Source organism: Cervus elaphus, chromosome 25 (assembly GCF_910594005.1).
Source record: "Cervus elaphus chromosome 25, mCerEla1.1, whole genome shotgun sequence".
NCBI classification, from domain to species: Eukaryota; Metazoa; Chordata; class Mammalia; order Artiodactyla; family Cervidae; genus Cervus; species Cervus elaphus.
Genome location: NC_057839.1, coordinates 15,608,023 through 15,633,884, shown reverse-complemented (window position 1 = coordinate 15,633,884; position 25,862 = coordinate 15,608,023). Strand labels below are relative to the sequence as shown.

The following is a 25,862-nucleotide window of genomic DNA, read 5'->3' as shown; positions in this document are numbered from 1 at the left end:
TCAAAGCATCTCAGGGCTATGGAGCTAGAGTTGCCCATTCAAGTGCCTGGTTCAGTGAAGTGGCTTTGGATCAGCTCAGCTTCCCCCCTTTCCCTGTTTAAATCTGCCCAGTCCTCTACTCCTGTTCCTTGGAATCACATCCCAGGGTAGATGATCTTGTCTCAGGCTCTGCTTTTGGGGAGAACCTTAACTAAGACAGAGCCCTCATTTAAAACCAGCTTCACTATGTTACATTTTTCTCGATTGAGAGATGTTTGGAAACTATTTGCAGGTCTCAAAAAGTAACCCCTAAATAAGGATGGTACAGAATACAAGTAAATAGGAGAGCATCCACTACATAATAATGTTACAATGAATGAAATGTTTTGTGAATTAGGCATTTTTATTCCCTCAGGAGATGGACTCAGACAATTGCTCAGTTTTATAAAAATAATTCTCCATAATTTTATAGCTGTGTCTTAGGTAGTAACTGAGTAGTGATGTTTTGATCATTGCTTTGTAGATGGTGAGGCCCTGATAGCAGCTTTCACTGAGCAAGTGGTGAGGCCCTGGAAGACTCATGTCTTTCCCATAAAAGGTCAGTGCAGGGAGCCTGGGTGTGAAATCCTATACGTATACCAGTGGGCCAGATGGCTTGCTCTGATGTGCGTGACTGTGTGTGTGTGTGTGCGCGCATACATGTATGCATGTGTATTTGTTTCTTTTTTAAAACACAAAAATGGGTTCCAATCTAATGATCTTAAACATTACAATCCTTGGATTATGTATAAAAAAATGACATGTTTTGAAAATGAAAAGTATTGGGCAGTGAAATTGGCATCTAGAACCCTGCGTGTTCCAAAGGTTTAAATCACAGAATTTTAGAATCTTCTACAGCTAGGAAAAAAAAAAGTCACTTAGGGAGATGGTTAGTAACAGAAGCCAGCCTAGCACCTAGGCCTGGGGAGCCGCTTTCTCATGGTCCTTCTGTTACACCACACTGCCTTCTCTGGATGACCTTTCCTTTAAACCAGAGGTTGGCAGACTTTTTCTATGAAGGTCCAGATAGTAAGTGATTTAGGTCTTGCAGGCCTATGTTGCTGTCGCAGCTGCTCACTTTTTATGGAGAGCAGCCGTAGAGGGTCCTGCCGTGAGTGAACAAGGCTGGATTCCAGTGCAGCTTTGGTTACAAGCCCCAGTGGGAGGACTGCTTTGTCCCCTGTTTTACACCATTGGTGTCATGGTAGTTTCTGCCTGATGGTCACCAAAAGGCTACTGCGTCCTAGAGAATTAAAGCCACCCCCCAGCCTGTTGGTGAGCTGGGCGGTTGCATCAGCGCCCACACACGACTGGGCTTCCTTCCAGGTCAGGGTATGGTCAGACTCTGAGCCAGCAGCTGAGAGAGTGAGCCTGGCACTCCCAGCACTCTGGTTTCCAGAAGGAATCACAAATCCCCTTCCTGTGCAGATAAAGGAACAATTGTACCACGGGAGAACTTACTGGAAAGTAACGCAAGGTCACCAGGAAGGAAAAGGAATTCACTGCTTGGTCACAGTCCTTCGTCTGGGCTGGGAGTCACTCAGACTTGGATGCATGTCTGACTTTGGCAGGCCTCCAGGGCGCTGCCCTCGCGGGATGAAACACTGTGCTTGCATGATTTCTGTGTGGCTTCCTTTGGCTGCTCCAGTGACCCCGTCCTCTTCACAGTCAGGTATATAACTCCCCCCACTGTTTCACCCCATCTCCTACACTTATCGTCTGCCAGTGCTAAGCTTTTCTGCCTATTCATCAAAATCTCCAGTAGACAAAGATTGTCTCCTCTCAGCTTCATCTTCCACAAAACTTGACAGCTTGACTTGTGAGTCCCAGGTCTGAGGACCTAAAGGACAAATGTCTTTCCACAGAAGGTCAATGAAAGAAGCACGGATTAAACCCTATGCTTATGTCGGCGAACTGGATGCAGTTCGTGTGCATTAATATGTGTGCTTGTGTGTGTATGTGTCCACGTGTGTGCCTGTGTGTACATAAGTGTGTGTATATGAATTTGACCTTTCAGTCAGGAGCTCAGCTTCCCTTTGGACCTCTCTGAGCAGGAAAGATCCTTTGGTAGCTTTGGTACTCTTGGCTGGACTCATGAGTGGGTGTTCCCCAGCCATCATTCTCAAGTCTTTACTCCTTCTCTCGGTTTTCACCCTGTGAATCCATATAATGGTCTTATAGGCAGGATGATGTTTCTGATGGATTTAATCATCTCATCCTGAAAAGAGTACATGTATGTATCACTTGTTTTGATGATCAACTGGTCAGAACTGCTACTGGGCATAAGCTCCTAATGAATGTCTAAATCCCTGGGCCTGAAATGACTTAGGAAAACAATGGGCATTATTAGTAGTTCTCCAAGTAGCACTCTGGCCCCTGGGGAAAGGGCCGCTGATAGTTCTGTGAGAGGAAGCAGAAATGAAGAGGAAGGAAGAAAAGGAAGGAATAATTCATAAGCAGCCAATTCCTTTAGCACCTGGCTATGGTTCCTACTGCTGTGAGAAGAATACCAATGGCTTCGATATTCCATTGTTTGTTTCTGGGAAGCATTTACTTACTGTGCTGAGCAGCCTGGATCTCAGGCTGGCCACAGGGCAGAAAATGTGGTCGATATGAAAGGAGAACTCCAGCCAAAATGCTTTAAATCACATTAATTTTTCCTTTACAACCCACTTTGACATTCTTCTTACTAAATCTCTGGTTGATTTTTAGTTACACTCCCTTCCTCTGAAGAATGGCATATTCTTAAAGGTACAAGTTCTACTGTTCTCCTCACATTATTGCTATTTTGTTAGTTTCTTTAATGGCCTCCTTTGTTTTGGTGAAATCTTTTTCATCCTTAGTAACAAATGCTGAGGAATGATTAATGAATACAAATGAAATACAGCTCACAAAACATAAGCGAGAAAAGGCAGGGGAAGAGATATGACACTGGGAGGATGACTGTGAAATGGCTTATCACCACAAGGTGGCGCTATTAAAACACCTCATTTTAAAGTCCTAAGAAGGTTGCAAATAAAGAAGGAAAACACAAAATTAAAGAGACTTTCACATAGAAAATACTTAGTATCAAAGGAGCGAAGTGTGTATGTGATGCATATTTGTGTGTATATGTGTGTGTATTAAAGCTGTAATCATTTGAGGAAGAGTAAATGTTATGGGGAGCAGGGATAGAATTGTGTTTGTATTTTTGAGGGACGTGTTTCACAGCTGAACTCTTGTAACTCAAATATTAAATATTTTTATTAGATATCCAATACATTTAATTCCAATCAGATCTTTCCTGGAAACTTCTGAAGTGCGGCCTTGTAAACACCAGAATGATGGGTTACGCTTACCGTTCTTTAATCCGTTTTCATTCTACACAGACAGCTTGCACACCAAAGGCATTTATTTGAAAACAACTAGTGCCCCATTAGGGGAAACCTGAAGCCTGCAGGGTCTCAAATGTTCTTGACTGCTTTGGGAACTTGGCGTGTGGAAAGTTGGTAAATGAATACTCGGAGAATAATTCTTCACTTTAAAGCATGTTGTCTGTTACGTGATTCCCTTGGTGCCAGTACAATTGTCATTAAAAGTGAACGCTTTTGTGTTTGTGTGTTCTGTGTATGCATGGAGTATCCATTTACTGATGGACAGGAGATAAAAAGCTGATGTTTTTCAAGTTTGTACATTGAAGGTGGGGTATTGATTTAAAGGTACAGATAATCTTTCTTGAAGAAGGGCAGGAGTGGCCAGTGATCTAATGTAAGTAAGTAGAAGCACCCAGAACTTTACACTGATGCTCCTTTATTTTGTCTCCATAGCAACCCTCTGAATCAGATGATGTTAATATCTTCATTCTCAAGGAGAGGCTCTGAGAAGTTAAATAACCTGTCAACAGTCACAAAGCAACTGTGTGGCAGAATCAAGAGGTAAGCCCAGAAATTATTCATGGGAGAATGGTGCAAGGATGTGAAAGGCAAAAAGGGTCTGCGTTGTCTTGCAATTTGTATTTAAATAAAACCTGGGAAAATGACATAGGTCTCTCTGAAAGGAACAGACCTGTTCTGTCCTAATGTCTGCTTCCCATACAAGCAGATGAGGGATGTATATATCATAATATGTACACATTACATATCATAATACACACACATTTTTTTCTGATTCTTTTATATAAATTTTCATCAACTTCTATGTCAACATAACTATAATGTTTTCCACCATTCACAAAGCAGGAGGCCTGGGAAAACTGAATTTTTGCTATAACTGGGGAAAATAATATAAGTTGATAATGAAAATTGTAGCTGTGTTGTCTCCCAGATAACTCATACTACAGAGGCATTGACCTAACTGGAAATTCAATTCATCATATAGAAATCAACTGGTTCCTGCTTAGGGAAAATATGTTAATAAGAACATATAACTCCAAGGACAGTGATATATGCTACATGCTCATCATGCTGGTGGAATGTTAGCCTGTAGAAATATTTAAAAAAAACTTTTATTACTTTGAAGTGTATGGGAGAACTGTATATCAATTATTAGATTTTATGATTGAACTGTAGGGTAGTAATGTATAGCCTTTATTTTGCAGATGTGCCTCTGGGTTCATCCGGGAAGTTGTATGGAGGGACATGTTATGTGTGAAGGTGCTGCTGGTGTGTGTAGAGGGGGTGTAGTGGGAGATATGGGTTCTAGTCATTCACTTCAGTTTATTCTGAAGCAGCTGGGCTATTTCTGACATATACAGTGCTTTTGTACATGTGGAATGTTTGATTTTGATGTCAAGTCCCATAATATATCAAGGATCTAAGAGATTTATTTAAGACAGTTTTTCATGCAGTCATACTTAAAATATTCAGATATTTTGATGCTTTTTTAAAAATGAGAAAATATCCCCTGTGTCCTATGGCCATCAATATTGGATGTGACATAACATTTGAGAAGTAAAGTCATTGTAGATTTTAAAGAGATGCATCGCAAAGGAATCAAGTTCCTAATTTTATGTATAGAAAAAGGAAAGAATCTCACTCTGTGATGACAAATCTCAAATCAGCTGGAGGCTAATTATCACAGAAGTAAGAGCAGCTAAGAAGCCTTCTGATGGAAGCAGAAGACCTGGGTTTATGTTGAATTTTTTGTTGTGTCCTCTGGTGGTCTGAAGCATTGACAGGGGTGCCATATATTTCATTGTTTCTTTGCTCATTTGTTCACAAGTATATATTATGAAGGGATCTCAAATGCTCACTGTAGGGATGCAAATCAGAAGACTCAGATCAGCTGCCAGCTGCCAGTCTCCTTTGTTTATGAGAAAGGTGTGCTGTTTACATTCTAGCCGATTAGCTGTATTTTCAGGATAACATCTTTGGTAAAAGGGCCACCTGCTTGTTGTTGCAATTGCACTGTTGCCATTTGCCTGTTTTGCTAATGATTTGCTGCAGTTGAAACATGGTGTGACTTGGTTTGCTTCCCAGCTCCGGAGACCACAGCAAACACAGACAGGTACCTGCTTGACTCTCCAAGGCTGCAGACATTCCTTGGCGTGTGTTGTGCAGCACACGCTGAACTTCCTGGGTCATCCCACGTCCAGCCACTGGGCCCTCACCTGGAGGGCTGCAGGGAATCTTGGGAAAACTTTGTCGATTTGGGCTCAAGGTCAAGAGATCTGTTTTAGACTTCAGGAAACTTAGCTTAAGGAATATTAATGGGCTCATAAAGGAGGTTTGGAGGGTTGGCTTGCAGTTGGTTTGCTAATGTGACTTCAGAAGCATACCTTGTCTTGCTATTTAATCACTTAATCAATTATTTTCAACATGATATTTCCTTTTTCTTATGAATTCCTGGAATATGCCTTTTGCTTTTCTTTTATTATCATGTCCCATCTCTCTTCAGTATGGAGAAACAACAGAGGCGAAAGGGAAATCTAGGACAAATACATTCAGCATCAGAAGTCAAACTGAGATATTTGGATTCCAAGTTCAGTACACTGTTTTAGCATTATGAATAGTCAACCAAGTATTTAATAGCTAATCAATGAGGACCTGAGATTGTGGCTTCATTTTTTTAAATTAATTAATATATTTTAATTGGAGGATAATTACTTTACAATATTGTGGTGGTTTTTGCCATACATAGACATGAATCAGCCACGGATGCACATGTGTTCGCCGCATCCTGAACCCTCCCCTATCTTCCTCCCCACCTCATCCCTCCAGATTGTCCCAGAGTACTGGTTTTGAGTGCCCTGCTTCATGCATCGAACTTGCACTGGTCATCTATTTTACATATGGTATATACATGTTTCAGTGCTATTCTCTCAAATCATCCCACCCTCACCTTCTCCCACATAGTCCAAAGTCTGTTCTTTATGTCTGTGTCTCTTTTGCTGTCTTGCATATAGGGTTATTGTTACCATCTTTCTAAATTCCATATATATGCATTAATATACTGTATTGGTGTTTCTCTTTCTGACTTACTTCACTCTGTATAATAGGCTCTGGTCTCATCTACCTCATTAGAACTGACTCAAATGTGTTTTTTTTATAGCTGAGTAATATTCCATTGTGTATATGTACCACAGCTTCCTTATCCATTCACCTGCCAATTGACATCTAGGTTGCTTCCATGTCCTAGCTGTTGTAAACAGTGCTGCAGTGAACATTGGGATACCTGTGTCTCTTTCAATTCTGATTTCCTCAGTGTGTATGCCTAGCTGTGGGATTACTGGGTCATATGGCAGTTCTGACTTAATTTTTGAGATTCACATACACCAAAAACTAGGGAGCAACATCTGAGGGCACATTTATCACTAGCTTACTTATGCACAACCTCATTCTATAAAGGGAATGAAGTGTTCTGCAACAATGACATGTACAATAAATAATGGCAAAAGTAAACTGGAGGAGCTGGAAGATCTAGATGGGGACAAAAGACTGATGCAAACTTAACCAAAGGACTTCAAGTGTGTTATGTGAGGGCTCGTTGGTTCTTACAGTCTATTTTCCTCTGTGGCAGCAAGCCAAGCTGAATTCAAGTGTGAAGGGACCACAGACAGAAAAGAAGAAGCTTTCTCTGATAAAAATGTCCTCTCTGAGTGCATAGAATATTCATCACCACTCAATTCACTGCACCCTAGAAAGTGAAACAATTTAATAGAGTTAATTTCCCTGTGTAGGAAACCAGCATTTATTGTTAGAGGATGGGGCATGAAGCAGGCAACTTTGCTGGTGAAAGGAGGTCGGGTTGGGAGGTTAGCGCCCTGAGGCTGAGACCAGAGTGGGTAATGCAAGGCTCTTGGCCCTGGGAGGGTGACAGCAATGTGCGAATGGGGAGCTCTGATGACAACTGTGACCTACACCACAGTTTGTTTTGGTTTTTTCCTAGTACTGGTCCTGGTGTAATAAATTACAAAATAAAAGGAGGCAAAGGATTGCTTGGTAGAGAAATATGTACACTTAGTCCTAAGGAAAGAAAGAAAGCTGGCAAGGGACACCCTCTTTCTACAGAGTAATTTGTTGGACTTTAGTTATAACAGGGTCATTCCAATGAAGCCAAACCAAGGCATGTGGAAGCGAAGAATTTAGGTTAGCCTGATTTTATTTCACAGTCTTTTGCAAAGTTTCATGGGTCATATTGTGATGCAAGGCATTTATGTCTGCAGATGACCTTAGGTGCCCTCTCTGGGTGGCCTTGGCAGTGATCCAGCTGGCCCCCGGGGGCTCCCCTTGCCAGGGAGACGGGCTGTAGGTCTGAGCGCAGCTTCTTACCTAAGCATGGCCTTTCTCCTGAGTGGGGTGGCCTGCAGTCCTGCATGGATCTCAGATCTCTGGATGCTGGGTGCTGTCCTGCCCTGACAATTCTAGTAGACAGCTGGCATCTAAAGCCGCCCTGCCTAGCACCAGGATTCTGTCTGCTCCTCCTATAGCAGTGTCGCCTTCTCCTGAGGCAGAGAGGAAAGGGGCTCGGGTTCCTTGACTGGGACGTAAGCCATAATTGCTTGTCTAGTAGGATGCCCTGGCCCCCTCTCCGTGGAGACAGAGGGTGACCCCACCTCCTCTAATGCTGTGAGCCTAACTGTGCAAGCCTCCACTGCCCTCAACAAAGCCCTTTCTTTAACTTATATTCTGTGACATTGCCCTTCCCTCTAAGGTCCTTACAGACAGATCGCCATCCATGAGATCCATGTTTAGGACAGTTGTTATGAAGGTAACGAGTGATAGTCCTTATATCCTAGGTTTAAGTCATGACTGAGAGGTCCTTCCAAAAACTTACAGTAAAATGACATCAACTTCATGATTGAAAATCCTCTTGAGTGCAGGGTGAGCTCTCAGCCTGAAGCTAATTGGCTCTTCTTAGGCATCCTTACAGCCTTACCCGGTAAAATGCTTCCTCTATTTAAATTCTAATCTCAGCCCTGTTAATGTACTGCTCTCTGTAGGTAAGTACTAAGCAGGCCATTAAATGAAGTGTTTATGATCAGATTTCATACTGACTCCTGAATGAAAGATGCTGAACACTATGGGTGGTCTCGTCAATGCAGTCACCAGCACTAATGATCATTTATCCATCTCAGACTGGGCCCTCTGCTCCACTGGCTGTGTGCTGAGTAGATCCTAGTGTTGGTAACAAATATGGGTTCTAATGTCGTGGAAACAGCAAAGTCTTATACAAGTGGAAAGCCATCACTCAATTATTTTTCTTTTTATTGTTGTTACTGTTGTTAGAACATTAGTTAATTCAATTCTGTCCTCTGAATTGAACTTTAACTAGGATTAGTTTTTATGACAGTGAAAGACATTGCTTATGAATGGGGGAAAATAAGGATTGAATTGGTTTTTCACAAGTCTTTCTTTTAAGCTTTGTGCCTGAATATAGCAGAACCTGTTGTTTTTGTTTTCTTTTTTATTAGCATAGTTTATTGTGTAGATTCAAATAGGTCATGAGTCCATAACGTCCTGTAAACAGAACATCTGCTTAAAATCAAAGGCTCAATTATGTGTTTAGCTCACTTATAGATATTTAGCACTGTCTACCATTTTTAGTATTAATGAAGAGTTTTATTAAGCTTTAGACAAAAATATTAAGTAAGATATAACAGTGCTAGTTAAGTTGAAGAGCCATACAAAGACAGAATAATTCTAATAATAGACTGAGGATTATACATTATAGGAAGATCTGCTCTTTTTAGTTTTTTTTTTACCCCCAGCTGCAAAGAATTTTATTGATCATTGATTATAGTCTTAGGTTCAAGACATGTGTGGTTCAATATTTTTAAATAAGATGAACATCCAGGAACCCACTGCCCATTCCCTGAACAAGGACATAACTGAAAATAACATTTGCTCATATAGTTACTCTTTATAGTAAAGTAGCCTGTATTGCCTTTATTGGTTGCTTTCATTATTATTATCATACTTATAATATTCTTTAGCTAAGCAACACTTGCAGATACGTTTTAGAACTATATTGGCTATTCAATTTTATACCCACAGACTATGTAAACTGCATGTAATAGAAGATTAAGCTAGTACAACCAATACTGTATACTTTTGATCTGTCAAATGTTATCATGCTTCTCTGGGGGTCCTCTATTTTCAGTCGCAACCTCAACTTCATATTTAATGAGAGAATTGTACTCCTAGCAGGTGTCAACATCCCATGTTCCTCGGCTTCCTAACAGTTTAGTTCCCATCTTTAGTTGATTCATTTGTTCATCCATTCATTTATTTGGAGATCATTTCTCGAGAGCTGAGAAGTGAGCTTGCCTCTAGGGTTTCAGATGCCAAGTTGGGGAGACAGAGTTGCAAAGAGATCACTATAACAGGAAGTGGTGCTTCTGAGAGAAGCTCTGTTTGGTCAAGAGGGCGAGGGCTGTGCTGTCTGTCCTGGAAGGGCTCGGGAATGCCCAGGCAGCTCATTTTTCACATGGAGAGGTTTTTTGGATGAAGAGAAGTGGAGGTTTACGCAACAGTGAATGAAGTTACTCTAATGGAGAACAGGAGCGAGACTTGAGACAACTTTTTAGGCGCCTCTTGTTTCTCTGAAAGCCTGCAGGTCTGTTCAAGTTGTTTACACCTGCTCATAGCCAGAGAAAGAAAAAGTATGAAATTGTACTGAGACCCCATCCCGTGGCTAGGCTTTATTCTATAGGATACTACTGGAGTTACATTTTGTGGGCAAACGGAAAGATATACTTCCAACCGTCTCAGAATGTGCAATGGGCAGATAGAGCAGCAAGCATATAATTGTGAGAAGTCTTTGTGGTTCTAACATCTTTACTCACCGCACAGATAGAAAGTGTAGTGTAATGTCAGTAATATTACAATGCTAGCCCAGAAGTCATTGCCCTTCTATCTTTTACACACCACTCAATTTTGTGTCTTTTCTACAATGGAAATACAAAATGCATTTGGAACTCCCCCAGAATCAAACAGAATACAGTGTCTCTTGAGGTTTCTCCTACATCTGCTTGTTAGAGATAATGGGGGGAGAGACCAGTGAATAAAGATTAGAAAAGTATCGTTTGGGTGTGCAGTCTACATAATGATGTCGTAGCAACAATCCTTTGTTTCTTACAGTAATCAGGTCAAAAGCTTATCATAATATGATTCTATAGCCAGACCAGACAGCAGATTTCTGTGGACCTGAGTCTCTCAATTAGATTTCTGTGGCTTTGCCACAGGAAGCCATCAGAGGTTAGACTTAATTTTTCTCAATGGTGTGTCCTGAAGAAAAATGATCATTATGCAGTTTTCTGAACTGCCTCTCTGTCTTGTAATATTTTATTTTCTCTGCTTTCTCCTACCGTTGTCATTATGGTTCTTCATTATTACAATCGTGATGAATGGGGAGATGTCTTTGTTCTCACTTTCTAGAATTATCCTCTGGTTAGGAGAGTCTGCCCTGGGTGCCAGAGAGCCATAGGTCATCTGGACTGGCCCGAAATCTGTGAAGAGCCCTCTGTGGTGGTTACCCAGGTTGGGGTCACAAATTACACTTCTTCTTCCCCCTCAGAAACTTTAGTCCTAAAGCCATCCTGTCTCATGGTAAAGAAAGCTATTCAGAAGTTTTTATTTAAACTTTCTCTTAGCAGATGGGCTGCTCTCATGGAATATACTGAAAATTATTTTCAGATTTCCAACAGACCACCCAGTACTTAGTGGGCGAAGGTAAGACGCAGCAAGGCAGTAAGGGATGAGGAGCTGGGCACGTCAGACTGACACTCTAAAGAGTTTAAGGGTTCTTTTCATGCTGACATTTTATATTCTCAGGAGTATTAGAATCATGTTGTCTTATTTGACTTCTTTCAACTCCATGGTGGCCTCAGAAGGTGGAGATTTTGATATCCTGTACTTGCCAATCCTTACCTTCAGGATCTGTGCCCTGGGAACAGACCATGATTTATAACTGATGCCTGTAGAAAGAGGCAGGGAGACCTAGAAACCCAAGAACTAGGGTTCCCTTTCTGTATCCTCCTTTGATTTTTAAAGTAAATGGGATTAGTTTTTTTAATTCGTTTCACTTATTTCAGTTTTTCATTTAATAAAAGGATGGCGACTCATGTTTACCTCTTACACCTTCTGGGACAAGGTGGGAAAAGGTGAAGAGAGTCCCTGTTCATCACCCCACACATGGTGGGGGTGAGTATCCCTTCCCTTCCCTCTGAAGACACATATTCACTGAACAAAAGCACTGAAAATCTTTTTTGAGTTATAATTGAATTAATAAACGCTTTAGCAAGTTTTACTGAGTTTCTTACAAATTCTCATTTACTCCTCATTACAACCCTACAATGTGGATAATGTTTTTATCATTCTGTTTTATAGACAAGAACACAGAGGCACAGAAAGGCTAAATGATTTGCCTGAGGTTTCACAGCTAGTAAGGTGTGGAAAATTATTCAAAGTCTCAGAATATTGCTTTCTCTAGGGTCTTTGGGGTCTCTTTCGCACGTGGAACAGGGACTCAGACTCAGCAGCACGCTCCACAGTGCATGTTTTGAGTCCCTGAGCTTCACTTGAACTCCGGTCTGGTACTGGCTGGCCCTTCTCTTGGGAAAACATATGTTGCATATGTTTCCCAATATCTGCTTGAACAACATATCCCCAAAACAACAAAAACCAAAATGCAAAACAACAGGCTCATACAATCTATTTGTAATAGCAGATGATGTGTAATTTTGGTCCATCACTTTTCAGGTAGTATTTCAGGTAGAGTGAGCCCTAATCCTAAGTAGGGTCCTCATGATTCGGAAGGTGCCAGAAACTGAGATTATTGGCATTTTTGCTGACCCTTTCTAAGTTAGAAAACTTGTATCCATGGGCTTAATCCCTCAAAATATAAATAAAAGAGAAACAAAATGAAGTGACTTCTCAATTGTAAACTCCAAAGGAAAGTATAGAAAAGTCAATGATGGTGTTTTGATAGTCAAGGTCAAAGAATTCATTTCCTTTTTCAGAATGAAGCACTTTTGCTGTGTCAGATTTTATAGCCTTGTATAATTTCTGTACTCCCTTGATGTTGGAGGCACTTGGAAACATAGTGAACTTGCTCTAGGAAATCATAATCACCAATTTATTTGAATTTTGGATCCTCCATTGGGGATTATGTTTAACGCTCCTTTTATAATTCCAGCATACTGTGTGACATCTTACTAATGAGTATTTTCCCCTAATGTGGCATTAAGATTAGAGACCCAAACTCTGTTGATTTGTAGCAAAATTAAAGTTTTTCTTGACTTGTTCAATTGTCCTTGCCTTTAACTCCAGGTTCCAGTTTAGGGCAGGGAATAATTTGCTGAATAGTCTATTCCTTCTGAATCTCAGAAAGCTAGTTGGAACAAAGACCCATCCCAGACGGTAGCATTCGCTTTCTTTCTTTCTCTTTTTTACCCAGTTTTAAAGTCTTGTTTAATATTGAGGCTCTCTGAGCACTAAATTCCATAGCTCCCCAGCTGTAACATAGATAAAGATACTAGTTGGTGAGTGGAAGTAGCTCAGGAATGGGCAAAGAACTAACATATCTTGAGTTTTGTGTACCAGGGATTGTGCTAGTGCTTTATACAATTTTTTCATTTACTTCTCAAACCAAACATATGCGGCAGTAACTAATCACTCCATTTTGATAACTAAAGAAAGCGATATTCTAAGACTTTGAGTATTTTTCCCAAGGGCTCAGATTAGCTAAGGACTGAGACTGAGAATCAAACATAGGTCTATCTGATTATAAAATGCACGTTGCTTGCACCAAACTGTTCACCATGATTCACACAGCCTTAGGTTGTTCACTTATTCATTCATTTCACACATTTTAACTAAGCGCCTGCTCTGTGCCAGGTATTCATCTAGTCCTGAGAGATGCAGTAGTGGTTAAGATAGGAATTATGACTCTTCTGGGACTTTGCCTTCAAGGTGGGAATGTGGGGAGACAAATTGAGGGGAGAAGATACACACTACACAAATAAGTCAATATTTCATGGTGAATTGTTTTAGAAAAAACAAAACAGGGGGATGTGATAGGAGAGTGATGGAGTCTACTTTAAATTGAATGGGCAGGGAGGACCTTGTTGAATGTGACACTTAATGTGGGCTTCAGATGGTCAGCAGGAATGGCCACCTAGAAGAAGAGATCTCAGGCAGAGGAAGAGCTTGCAGAAAGGCCCTAAGGAGATGGTGACGTGGGAAGCTGAAAGAAGGCAAGGGTGGTGGAGACTGCTGAGAAAGAACAGGTGGGCAGTGCGGTTGGGAAGGGACGTGGGGCCCAAATCCCATAGACCTTGTGGGCCCCAGTAAAGTACTTAGATTAAAGATGCCTGGGCTGGAGTGGGGTGGGGGGAGTGAGTTTAAGCAGGGATGTGATATGACTTGTTCATTTGTGAAATACAAAGAATGATTTAAAACAGGAACTGTGGAAGGCCAGTGACAAAATTATAATAACAATAGCCCAGGCGAAGTTTGCTGGCACCTTGACCAGTGGTGGTGGAGATGGGAAGAAGTGGGCTGTTCAGGGATGCATCCTGGAGACAGAGTCTTTGGAACTAGCTGATGCCTTTATATACTAAGTTGAGTTACAAATAAAATAGGTGACTTAAAAAAAAATTCAGGTATCATTATCACATAAAATTATATTATTTTCAGAAGTACAACATGATGATTTGAAATGATCACCACAGTAAGTCTAGTTAATATCCATCTCCACCACACATAGTGAAATTTGTCTTTTTTCTTGTGATAAGAACTTTTAAGATCTACTTTTAGTAAATTTCAAATATACAGTACAGTATTATTAACTACAGTCACCACACTGTACATTATATCCCCCCAAATTGCTTATTTTGTAACTATAAGTTTGTATTTTTACCACCTTCACTGAAATGAAGGACTTTTAACTGACAATTAGTGTTTTTCGGCATCAACTTTACCCTTAAAAGAATGAGGATGGCTTGGAGTTCAGTTGTATAAGTCTAAGTTTCATGATAGCCAATTGTTAAATGCAATTGGGAGAAGATTCCATTCATATAATAGGATACATTATAATATATGAAGAAAATAAATGCATTATTAAGAAAACTTGAATTAAATAGACATGTTTTGCTTGTTCCAGGAAGGAACAGTTTAATCAAATTGTAAGGCTTCAGTTCTTTCCAATTATTCTAATGATATAACACAGTTATAACCACAATCCCCCATTTTTCTGAAACTGAAGGGATACCTTTTAAATGCATGTGAATGAATAAACAGTTGGTAATAATGAAGGGAAAATTGTCCTCTGAGACATTGATGTGGCTTATAAAGCTGTAATGACTAGAGCAGACAATAATGTCCTAGGAATCAGAAGGAAAAAAAATCTATGGAGTAGAACAATAATTCTAGAAATAAACTTAAATATATAAAGTTTTGGTATAAAATAAAAAATATAAATGAGCAATGATTTTACAGATCATTTAGCAAATGGTGTTTAGACATTTGGTTTAAAAATTATAAGAAATAAGCTATATTTTATACCAAGAAATGCTAGATATTAAACATTTAAATGTGAAAAAATCCTTTGGAAATACAATAAGGAAATTTAAGTTTTTTAAATAATCTTGAAGGAGGGGGAGGTTCTTTGTAAGGATGATGTCAATGACAGAAACCAAAAAAGAAAAGAAAAATTGTGAACATTTTTTAATTAAAAAACTAAAAAATTAATAACAAATGAAAAAATTGGGAAAATATATTTGACACATTATTTTGGCAAGTGATTACTATCTAGTGAGCTGTGAAGTAAAAATTAGCTATTCACATAAGTATAGATTTCACAAAAGGACTAATACAAATACCAAAAAGAAGAGTGTTTGATTGGCAGAACTAATTAAGGAAGAGCAACTAAAACATCAATGAGATCTTATTATTTCCCTTTTTAAATTGGCAAAGATGATAAAATATCCAATGCTGGTAATGGTGGGGGACGAGGATGATTTAATACATTTTTGACAGGAATGAAAGTTCATATATTTCCCAAGGCAATTTGGCAATATGTAAAAACTATATCTTGTTTCTAAGAATTTATCTCAGAAATCTAAAGATGTGTGGAGAACTCATCTATTAGATTATTTATCACAGCATTCTGTATAAGAACCAAAATGTCCAAAAGGAAGATTGATTACATGCGTTACGGTGTAGGGATAACAATGGAAAACAGTCATTAAATATGATAGGGTAGAAGTGTGTTTATTGACACAAAAAGACCTCCACAGTATGTTTCAAATGAAAATACAAAGTTTTTACAGCAGTATGTTAAGTATGATCTCTCTCATTTTTTTTTTTTAAATTGGGGGTATATGTACAAAGTTTGTAAAAGAGGTTTTATCAAGTTGTCTCTGAGTGTGGTGAAAATTGTTTTTGCTCTCCTTTTTACATATCTAATTGAAAAACATTTCCATCATGAAAGTATTTTAAAGCATTGTAGCCAGATCGTGTTCTCTGAGTTCAGTTGAACCTGTGCATATCCACTAAGGGTACATTGATACTGGTTAGCTAATTAAATCTCAGGCTTCCTCTTATAATGTACATCATAATGATACCAAGCTGAAAGATGGTTGTGTTAAAGTAATGCATTGAAAAGTGCATACCATATTTTTGTGTATTTTTTTTGTGTGTATATTATTTTTTATGTATTTAAATTAGTGTACTTTATTTTTTACAGTTGGTATTTTATCAATAATGAAAACTGCTCTTTCAAAATAGAAAGGATTGATTCTACAATTCAATGAGAATTGAAAAAAGTAAGCATCAGCTCCTCTTCTTGGAGGGTCAAAACAAGTAAATTTTATTTCTTATTTTTCACCTGTCCCTGACACGGTTTCTGGATTGCGCAAGGCGGGTTGCCACCAGCCAGGGCAAGGCAGTCAGCACTCCTTGCCAAGATTGTAAAACCACCTGGACATTACTGTTCCTGGGTTCGATCTCTGAGAGGTCCACGTGCTCTTCAATTTCAGTTGGTCAGCTGTGAAAGTACTTGATTTTGGAGGAGAAAAATAGACTAAGAATAGCACATGAAAACACCACTAAGTAGTCTTAATGTCTCCCTAAATGATGGACAAACAAGATAGAGCGTATTCAAGCCACAGAGAGAGCCTTGAAAAGTTTGGTTTGGTGCAAAGAGTTTGTGGTACAAACACAGTGCAGGTAATTACTTTTGAAACATGCTAGGAAGAGGGCGGGTGCCAGTCTGTGGATTATTTATCATGAGAGGAAAGGTGTCTTTGTTCAGACCTGTGGTCATGGCATGCATGCTTCAAGAAATAATATTTTCCAAAGTGGAGCCTCTTTTGGCTTTTGTTCGGCTTCACATACAGTTACATGGGGCTTAAGATGCAGAGGGAGGATCAGTTATGCCTCCGGTGAGTGTCTGTTGTGCTTTTGATTCCTCACTCTCCTTTTCTCCTCTTGCTTAGCTTCTTCTTTCTCCTTATCTGTGAAACACATTCATCCACTCTTATCAGTCTTTCATCGAGGAATGGGTAGATATCCCAGTTGTAAGGAGTGCTTCATCCATGCTCATTAAATATTTTTTATATATTTAAACATATTCGTCCATCTGAAGACTGCAGGCAGTAGAATGGTAGTGAGTTACAGGCTCTCTTTGCCTAGTTAAGGAATATCACCAGCATTTTAAAAGGGACTTTCCATCTAGTCCTTTATGCTGGAAGTTAAGAAAGTGGATAAATCCCTGGAACTGGCCAGTGTAGTTTTTTTTTTTTTTTCCATTAGGCATTCATTTGAGTCACAAAAGAAGAGCTGGATTCAATAAGATATATGCAGGCTGACAAGTGGCTTATTTAACTTAATATGGAAAAATATAAAATAATGGGAACTAGGTCAAAAATGGCAAAAAGGATTAGGGCTTAAATAGAGACAGGCTTCCAGACAGTGAAGGGAAGAGGATCTGGCAGTAATAGTGTCTATAAAGGCTGGCCCATCAGCTTCGCGTCTGGCAGTAATTAGGAGGCCAAAGGAACACTGCATGAATCTGCTGAGGACAGGATGGAAAGGAGAAAGGGTTGTTGGGCTCTGTGGAGCTGGATGACTTTCCAGAGGAAGAGGAGAGCTTGCAGGAGACAGTCCCCCAAGGTCGGAGGAAATGGCAGGGACGTCTCCTCTTTGGCTCTTTGTGGGTGGTCAGGAGAGAAGGCAGAGTAGCAGGTGGAGGGAGTGGTGAGCGGTGCATGAACTTTCCTGCAGGACCTGTTGGGATTCAGACATCCCCATCCATGATTCTCCAGTATGCCCTCTGTGGGCCTCGTGGCCCACCTCTCGCTGCTGATTTCCACCCGTCTCCTTAAAACTAGACTCCAAGGAGTCAGCTATTTAGTAGGGTCTTTCTTAGTTACGGCACCTCCAGCTTCCTTAACATCTTGCTACCAAATCTTTCTCCCCGCCATCCTCCTGCCTCCCAGGGATGCCAAACACACACAGACATGACAGCCTTCTGGACTTCAGCACTGAGTTCTCCGGGACTTGCCAGTCTGTTCCGTTATTTAACCAGGACACATACCAGCTGGGTTTAAGAGTGCAGCTGGATGCCTTTCAAGGCTCATCTGAGCCTCAGCTGCGGTGTATTTTTTGTGTGTGTTTGTCTACATTAGGGATGCCAGTTCATGCTGGGAAGCTGAGCAGGGATCCTTTTTCTTGAACTTACTCTGCAGAACACCATGTGTAAGGTGGTGTCCAATCATCACTCTAAGACAGGATTGCTACCAACAACAGGGGAATGAACTGTGCAAGAAGAAACAGAGGCTCAAACCAGAGCTCTGAAACTGGAATTAAAATGTGGCTCTCTTCTCCAGATTGAGACAGACACACTGTCCTAGGAAGGGGGGGAAAGGCACAGTCCACATGGGGTCTTTGTTGAATCAACCCTCAGCAGGGGTGTGGTGAGGACCTGAGGCCTCTAGGGACATGAGAAGAGCTATCAAACAGCTGAGCTTAGCAAGATCCATACTAAGGGAGGGAAACGAACTCTTGTGGGTCACCTGAGATGCCTGTAGTGTGTGCTACCAGGAAGAACTTGGCATTGGTCTACATGTATCTTATTTTTAGGACAATCAAGTTTACATGGACAGTGTGTCCTCATGACTTCGAATGACTGTTTGATACCTAGTTGTAGAACAGTGGATATTGTAATTTGGATATTTCTTTCATGTTTGTCTTTAGGATACTTCCTAGCAATCAAGATATATTTACATAAGCTTACTCATCCCTTAGAAAACTAAAATGAATTCAGTTAGTCAGAAATAAGCTTTGCTTTGGGCATGGAGAAGTATAGCCATCAACAAAAGAGATATAAATTCTTGCCCTCAATGCTCACGCAGTCTTGTGGCATAATCAAGGAAAACACAAAATAAGGTATTCCATATGGGGAATAGGTATAGTCAAAGCTACAGTTTTTCCAGTAGTCATGTATGTGAGAGTTGGACCATAAAGAAAGCTGAGTGCTGAAGAATGATGCTTTTGAACTGTGGTGTTGGAGAAGACTCTTGAGAGTCCCTTGGACTGCAAGGAGATCCAACCAGTCCATTCTAAAGGAGATCAGTCCTGGGTGTTCATTGGAAGGACTGATGTTGAAGCTGAAACTCCAATACTTTGGCCACCTGATGCGAAGAACTGACTCATTAGAAAAGACCCTGATGCTGGGAAAGATTGAAGGCATGAGGAGATGGGGACAACAGAGGATGAAATGGTTGGATGGCATCACCGGTTCAACAGTCATGAATTTGAGCAAGCTCCGGGAGTTGGTGATGGACAGGGAAGCCTGGCTTGCTACAGTCCATGGGGTTGCAAAGAGGCAGACATGACTGAGCAACTGAACTGAACTGGATATAAGGTGTGATAGATGGTGATAAGTACTATGTAAAAAGAAGATAAGAAAGACATGGGTAATATTAGGGAAAGGACTGAATTCGATGTCTTGAAATATCCAGACATCTAGCAAAAAGCAAACATAATTTTGGATATCTGGGTGATTATTGTCTGTTACCTTTTAGAGACTCCATTTATATGAATAATATCCTTAGGTTTGTATGGTACAGTATAATTTTCAAAGTATTTTTATATCCACAGACTGACCCTTTGCCAATTTCACATAGATAAACAATTTGCTCTGGTCAGGCACAGATTTGAAGTGTATTAAATTTGAACTTTACAATACATTTAGGTAACTTAGTGGGGAAATGCCCTTTTCCATCTTTGAATGTCTTGCAGTGAACTGCATCTATCATTCCTTCATGAAACAGAAGAGTGAGACGTCTCTCGAGTGGCCTGGTGGACTCTGGAGAAGGCCTGGAATGAGGAGTCATCATTGAGGGAGCGTATTAGTGGTCTGTCACACTGCCTTGGCTATTTGTGGTGGTCATCCCACCAGTCCTCCTCTGTCATGTACGGGGAGCATGTAAGTGACTGAGAACCCTCGCAGACCATCCCTGTCAGTTATGTAGGGACACTCCATGACCACTGTCACGCCGAGGCCCCAGCATCTCCTCTCCTGCTTGGTAGTCAGTCCTCCTTGTGGGTCCTACTTTCACATCAGTGTCATTTGGTCTAAATGAAGCTCATCCTCCTTTGCCTGTCCCTTCTAAGCTGGCTTCTCCTCTTCAGTCTTAAGTCTTCGTGGATTCTTTAGATCTCCTTCCCATCCCCCAACATACTTAGAAATCTGCCCTTTCTTCCTGTCCTTTTTTCCAATCGCCTCTGGGCCAGTTCAGGACTTTTAAACTGAACAAATGTCTAAATAATGGCAGTGGTCCTCTCTCTGTGATCACTTCCATTTCTATTTCCATTTCAACTTTCTCCTCCTTTTCAGCCTCTCATTGTGAGCACCAACTTTATGCTCTAACAAGACCGATCTGAAAATTCCTTACAGGTCCTGGTCTCCATGCACTTGGCTCATCTCCCCTCCCACCAGCCTCCAGTGAGAAAAACCAGTCCCCCTTCTCTTGCCCTTTCTAAATCTGACTCATCCATCAAGCTCTTGCTCAAATGCAGCCTCTTCAAAGATAGGGTTACCAGATAAAATACAGGACGCCCAGTTCAATATGCATTTCAGGTGAATGAATATTTGTTTAAGTATTTCGCAAATGTTGCATAGGAACTACTTACAAAAAAAAAAATCATTGCTTACCTAAAAGTCAGATTTCACTGGGCATCCTGTATTTTAATTTGCTGATTATGGCAACTCAGCTCCAAGAAGTCTTCTCTGGCCACTCTGACTTCTGTACTTCCCAGAGCTCTGTTTGTGGAAAAGGCTTATAGCATTCATTCACAACCTTGAATCTTTTTACCAGAGGGCAGAGCATAAGTAGTAAGTTAAAAACTAGCAGTGTTTATATTCTGTATTTCAGTGACAACTGAAAACCTACTATGTTCCAGAAAGTGTGGGAGGCAATGTGGATGCAAAGATAAAAATAGTTCTGTCCTCAAAGGTGCCTGATAGAGCAACAGTCCCGCCACACATTTACAAGGCAGCATTTGGTGGCCCCTGTGCTTGCTAACCCTGGAGAAGGAAATGGCAACCTTCCCTTGTGGCTCAGCTGGTAAAGAATCTGTCTACAATGTGGGAGACCTGGGTTCAAGCCCTGGGTCAGGAAGATCCCCTGGAAAAGGGAAAGGCTCCCCACTCTGGTATTCCGGCCTGGAGAAGCCCATGGACTGTATAGTCCGTGGGTTGGCAAAGAGTCGGACACGACTGCTAAGGGCTGACTTCCTGGTGGAAGCCAGGTCTGGAAAGATGATGATTGGCAGGGGTGGGTTGGGGGGTGTGAGCATGGGGGAGAGGCAGGAGAAAGGTCTTTCTGGGCAGAGAGAGAAAGCTGTGCAGAGGTCCAGGTGAGGGAGAGACGTGGTTATGGCCAGGGAGTTGGAAGAACTTCATTGCTCAGGGGGAGTGTGTCGTGTGAGATGACACATGCTGTGTCTGGAGGCCTTGGTTGTTAAACATTTCTGAGCGCACCGCTGAAGATGAGGTTCCGATCGTGGACAAAAGCCAGGTCATGACGATTTTGTGTGTCATGCTTCGCAGGCTGAGCTTTATTCTGAAAACTGTGGAAGTCTGCTGAACCATTTACAGGAGTGGCACACTCAGATTTCCCTTCAGACTGAGATCTTGGAGCGCGGACTCGGGGGATCAGATCAGCAGCAGCAAGGCTGATTCAGAAGCGGCAGCAGTGATTCAGTCTAGAGATGCGGCGGGTGATGGACACGTGCAAAAGAGGTGAAGGCATAAATCAGCAGGGCCTGTGGCCACACCTGACATGAGCTGAGGGGGAGTAACGACCGTTTCTGGCACGGGCAGCCTAGGGAAGGCAGAGACTTCCAGTAAGGTAGAGGGGACAGGAAGTTAAGCAGGTTTGGGGTGGGGGTGGGGGTTATGAAGCGATCCATCAGAGTGTGTTTGATCTCACGTTTGGCCTTTTATTCCATTCGGTTGTATTTTGTAATTCGTCTTTGCATGTGCTCTGTTCTCTCCCCAGGTGGACTCTGATCTTTCTGAGGTCCTGGACCTTATTACCCCACCTGGGTGAGCCCAAGTGCCTTTAACTCAGGACCACTCGCGGTGCGTTCACCGCCCACACAGGCCACGTGGCGCCCCGCGCCGCGCCCCCCAGCAGCTGCAGCCAGCGTGTCTGCTCCCTTGAGCGTGGCAGGGTCTTTGTGCTGGGACACAAGTTCACCAGGGATGTGTTTCTCCTCAGAGGGAAGCTAAACACCCGAGCTGACCTTGCCCCTTTTGGGAGGGAGGACTCTGTCTCCCAGTGGCCGCAGAGGCTTTGGGTCAGTGGGGTGATGACCCGGTCCTGGGAGACCCTGCTGTCTCCTTGCAGAACCCCATAAATCCTTCCCAAGGGATCCTCCCTCAGGATCAAGAGGACCCTCCACATTCCTGCAACCAATGAAGGCAACATGGACAGGGATTTCTGAGAAAAGTAAATGTGGCGTGAGCATGATCCCTGGGTGTTACTATGCAGCAGAGGAGTCTTTTTTTTTTTTTTTCCTTCCCCTCCACTGAATGGTGTTCTTTGCTCTCCAGTTAACTCACGCTCTGGACTCAGTCCAAGTACATTTTGTTTCTTGATTTCCAGCCAGGCTTCTCTCCGTTCTGGTGCATTCTCCGCTTTGCTCCTGTCCTTCCCCAGGCCCGTTCTCTCTTTTTATCAGCATTTCAACTTTTCCGCGTGACTGGACCCATACAGAGGCAAACCCCACCGGCTTAGGTGGGGCTTCCGCCCAGAGTGAGGCTGGAGGGACTCTGTGCCTGGCGGCCCCTCACCCAGCCACAGCCCACGCGGCAAGGAAGGTCTGCGAGCGGCTGAGGCAGAAAGCGTTTGAACTCTGCCCCCTGCCAAATGATTTCCAGATGTGTAAACTCCAGCCTCCCTCTGTTCTCTGACTGTAGCCCTGCCAACATACATCTGCAGATTGCCAGTGCGCAGGAAACACGAAAGAGTATCTTTCACAACATCTGCTCTCTTTCTCTCGTTCTCCCCCTCTGTCCTCTCAGGCTGCCCCATATTTCATCTCCCCCACCTCCGCCCTTAAATAAATTCATTAAGGAATCACTGCACAGCTCTCCTTCTCCCACAGATGCCAGCTCATCTGTCCTCATCTCCCCATCCCCCTGACCCCCTCCAAGTCTGTTCTTGTCTCTCTGGACACTTGACCAAAGCACCACCAGACTCATTAAAGAAGCATATCGGACTTGCGGAGGGAGAAAAGAACTGAGTCTTCTCCATGGGGCTGGTGCCAGTCCATAAGCTGTAAGGGTGAGTTTGGCCATAAGGAGGACAGAGCAGACCCTGGAGATGAACATGCACGTCTCCCTAGAGGCTTCACTTGCTGCACAGCCTGGGGAAGAGGTGAGGTCTTCTTTCAGGGCAAAACTTTTCTCATGGACATTCAGTTTCTTGGAATCAACAAGGCAGGCTCCTGTAAAGTTGGAAGTATGTATGTGCAGAGTGAGTTCCTGACCTCCTCTTATCTCCTGGGGGATGGCACCCATCAAACAAGAGGAGGGAAGAAGACCTATTCTTAATGTAACTCAAAGTGGGAGAAAAGAGTCAGCAATCCTTTTAGCAAAGTTGAGAAGAATCTTGTTCCTGAGGCCCGCACTCTCACTAGGAAGACAATCTGATCCACCTGGGTAAGACTGTCCTGCCTGATTTGAAGGACACAGCAGAGAGGGGGCGGTGTTTGCACTCTGCTTTAGTAGGTCCCAGCACCTCAATCTCTGGTGTCAGATGAAGCCCTAAGGGATTTGTCTGCATTGTGGCCACCACGGCCTCCCTATTTGAAACAAACAAGAACATCAGCCTCAATTTCAAATAGGGCTTGTTTAAAAAAAAGACAAATAACAAAAACCAGAGGAGGAGATAAAGCTGGTTCTGGAATTCCTCTCCATCCACCCATGTCTTTCTGTGCAGCTCCCCAAAGACGCTGAAACACCGCTGTAGCTACGGAAGCTCCGTCCTGAAGAAAGGACAGAATCTGTAGAGCCTGCTCTTTAGCCAGGGTGGCTAACGTAAGGGGTAAACAAAGCTTTCCCTTCTACATGAGAACTTGCCCTTTGGGTAGCTGGACAGCTGTGTTGGGCTTCCCAGGTGGCTCAGTGGTAAAGAATCCACCTGCCAATTCAGGAGACTCTGGTTCGATCACTGGGTCGGGAAGATTCCCTGGAGAAGGAAATGGCAACCCACTCCTATATTCTTGCCTGGGAAATCCCATTTACAGAGGAGCCTGGCGGCCACAGTCATAGGATCACAAAGAGTTGGACATGACTGAGTGCATGTGATTGTGCACACGCGCGTGTGTGCGCACACACACACACAGCCATTACTCTGGCAGCCTCTTAAGGGTAAAATGCAAACTGTATTTCCAAGTGACATTGCTGATGATAAAAATGACCCTGACTGGTCAGTTTTATCTGGGCTGGGAAGAGCTATGAAAGACCGCGCATTCCTGCTAAGGACACGATTCTTGAGGCCTCCCTGGGTGTGGTGACTTTTATAACGAGGTATCCCTGGAGGGAATGAAAGCTACGTCCAGGGAGTTGTTATAGGAGAGGCTACTTTGAGGAGTGAGGATATTCAGCCAGGTTAGCCCACACACCTGCCAGTGTGGCTCTCGCCCCTCGAATCTGAGCCAAAGCTAGTGCGGAAGGGCTGTGCAGGCTGACATAGACTTCCACTGAGGGAGACCCTGGTGCCGACCTGCTGGCGCCCTGTGGGCCGGCCCTACACTGCTCTGAGCAGACCAGTGGCGGCCTGTGATTATCATGTAAGTGTCTAGGTAAGGCCAAGAAAATCCTCTGATGGATGATAGGGTGTAACTGACTTCCTGTTAATGTGTGACTCCCCTCAGGGCTAATTACCTTTTACAAAAGTAGACTAGAGGGTGGAGAGCATACCTGGGGTGCCCAGTGTGCCTTGCATCACACCCCCTCCCCCGGGGTTCATTCTGGCTTCAGCACTTTTCATCCCCTCTCAAATGATAGCTGGGAAGAAAATGCTGCTGCTGCTGCTAAGTTGCTTCAGTCGTGTCTGACTCTGTGTGACCCCATAGATGGCAGCCCACCAGGCTCCCCCATCCCTGGGATTCTCCAGGCAAGAACACTGGAGTGGGTTGCCATTTCCATCTCCAATGCATGAAAGGGAAAAGTGAAAGTGAAGTTGCTCAGTCGTGTCCGACTCTTGTGACCCCATGGACTGCAGCCTGCCAGGCTCCTCCACCCATGGGATTTTCCAGGCAAGAGTACTGGAGTGGGGTGCCATTGCCTTCTCCCAGGAAGAAAATGGGTGGTATCTAATTTTGCTTTGCATGTGCCTATCACCTAGAGCTGTTAGAACTATAAAAATCACACGGGCCTTCTACATGACCCTAAAGGCTCTAACGTCAAAATTCAGGGAGCTGATAGGAGGGGTTTCCATTTTCTAAGTTTACCTGTCCCAATTATAGACTCAGTTACTGGAGAAATAACTATGGGTTTCACTGTGACTTGGACCAGGGTGGGGATTTCATTTATCACCTGTCCTCTGTACTTTCTTCTCTAATCAGACAAACAGTAGTAACTGGCATTTATGATTTCTCATAGCAGCCTAAGGTTGAAGCAATTCTGTATTCCCCTTTCCCCAGTACACAGTACTGTGGTAAGTGTCCCTAGGTCACTTTGGAGAAACATTGAGGGAGTGATCATTGTTTATACTTGTGATGGACTGCCTGGGCTCCTCTTCAAGGAGGTGCAACCTCCCCTTCAGTGGGAGTGGGCTCTGGGTCTATGGATGAACTTACCTGGGAGCCAAGCAGAGGGCCTTATTTTTTCCATTGTAGTATCTA

General features: G+C 42.5%; 1 long non-coding RNA gene across 1 annotated transcript; it reads left to right on the top strand.

Moving 5' to 3' along the window:
• The first annotated feature begins 1,477 nt into the window (after positions 1-1,477).
• On the top strand, positions 1,478-19,923 carry LOC122683960. Its single transcript, XR_006337878.1, has 3 exons — positions 1,478-1,690; positions 3,825-3,932; positions 19,743-19,923. It is a non-coding gene; the product is annotated as an uncharacterized LOC122683960 (long non-coding RNA).
• The last annotated feature ends 5,939 nt before the right edge of the window (positions 19,924-25,862 follow it).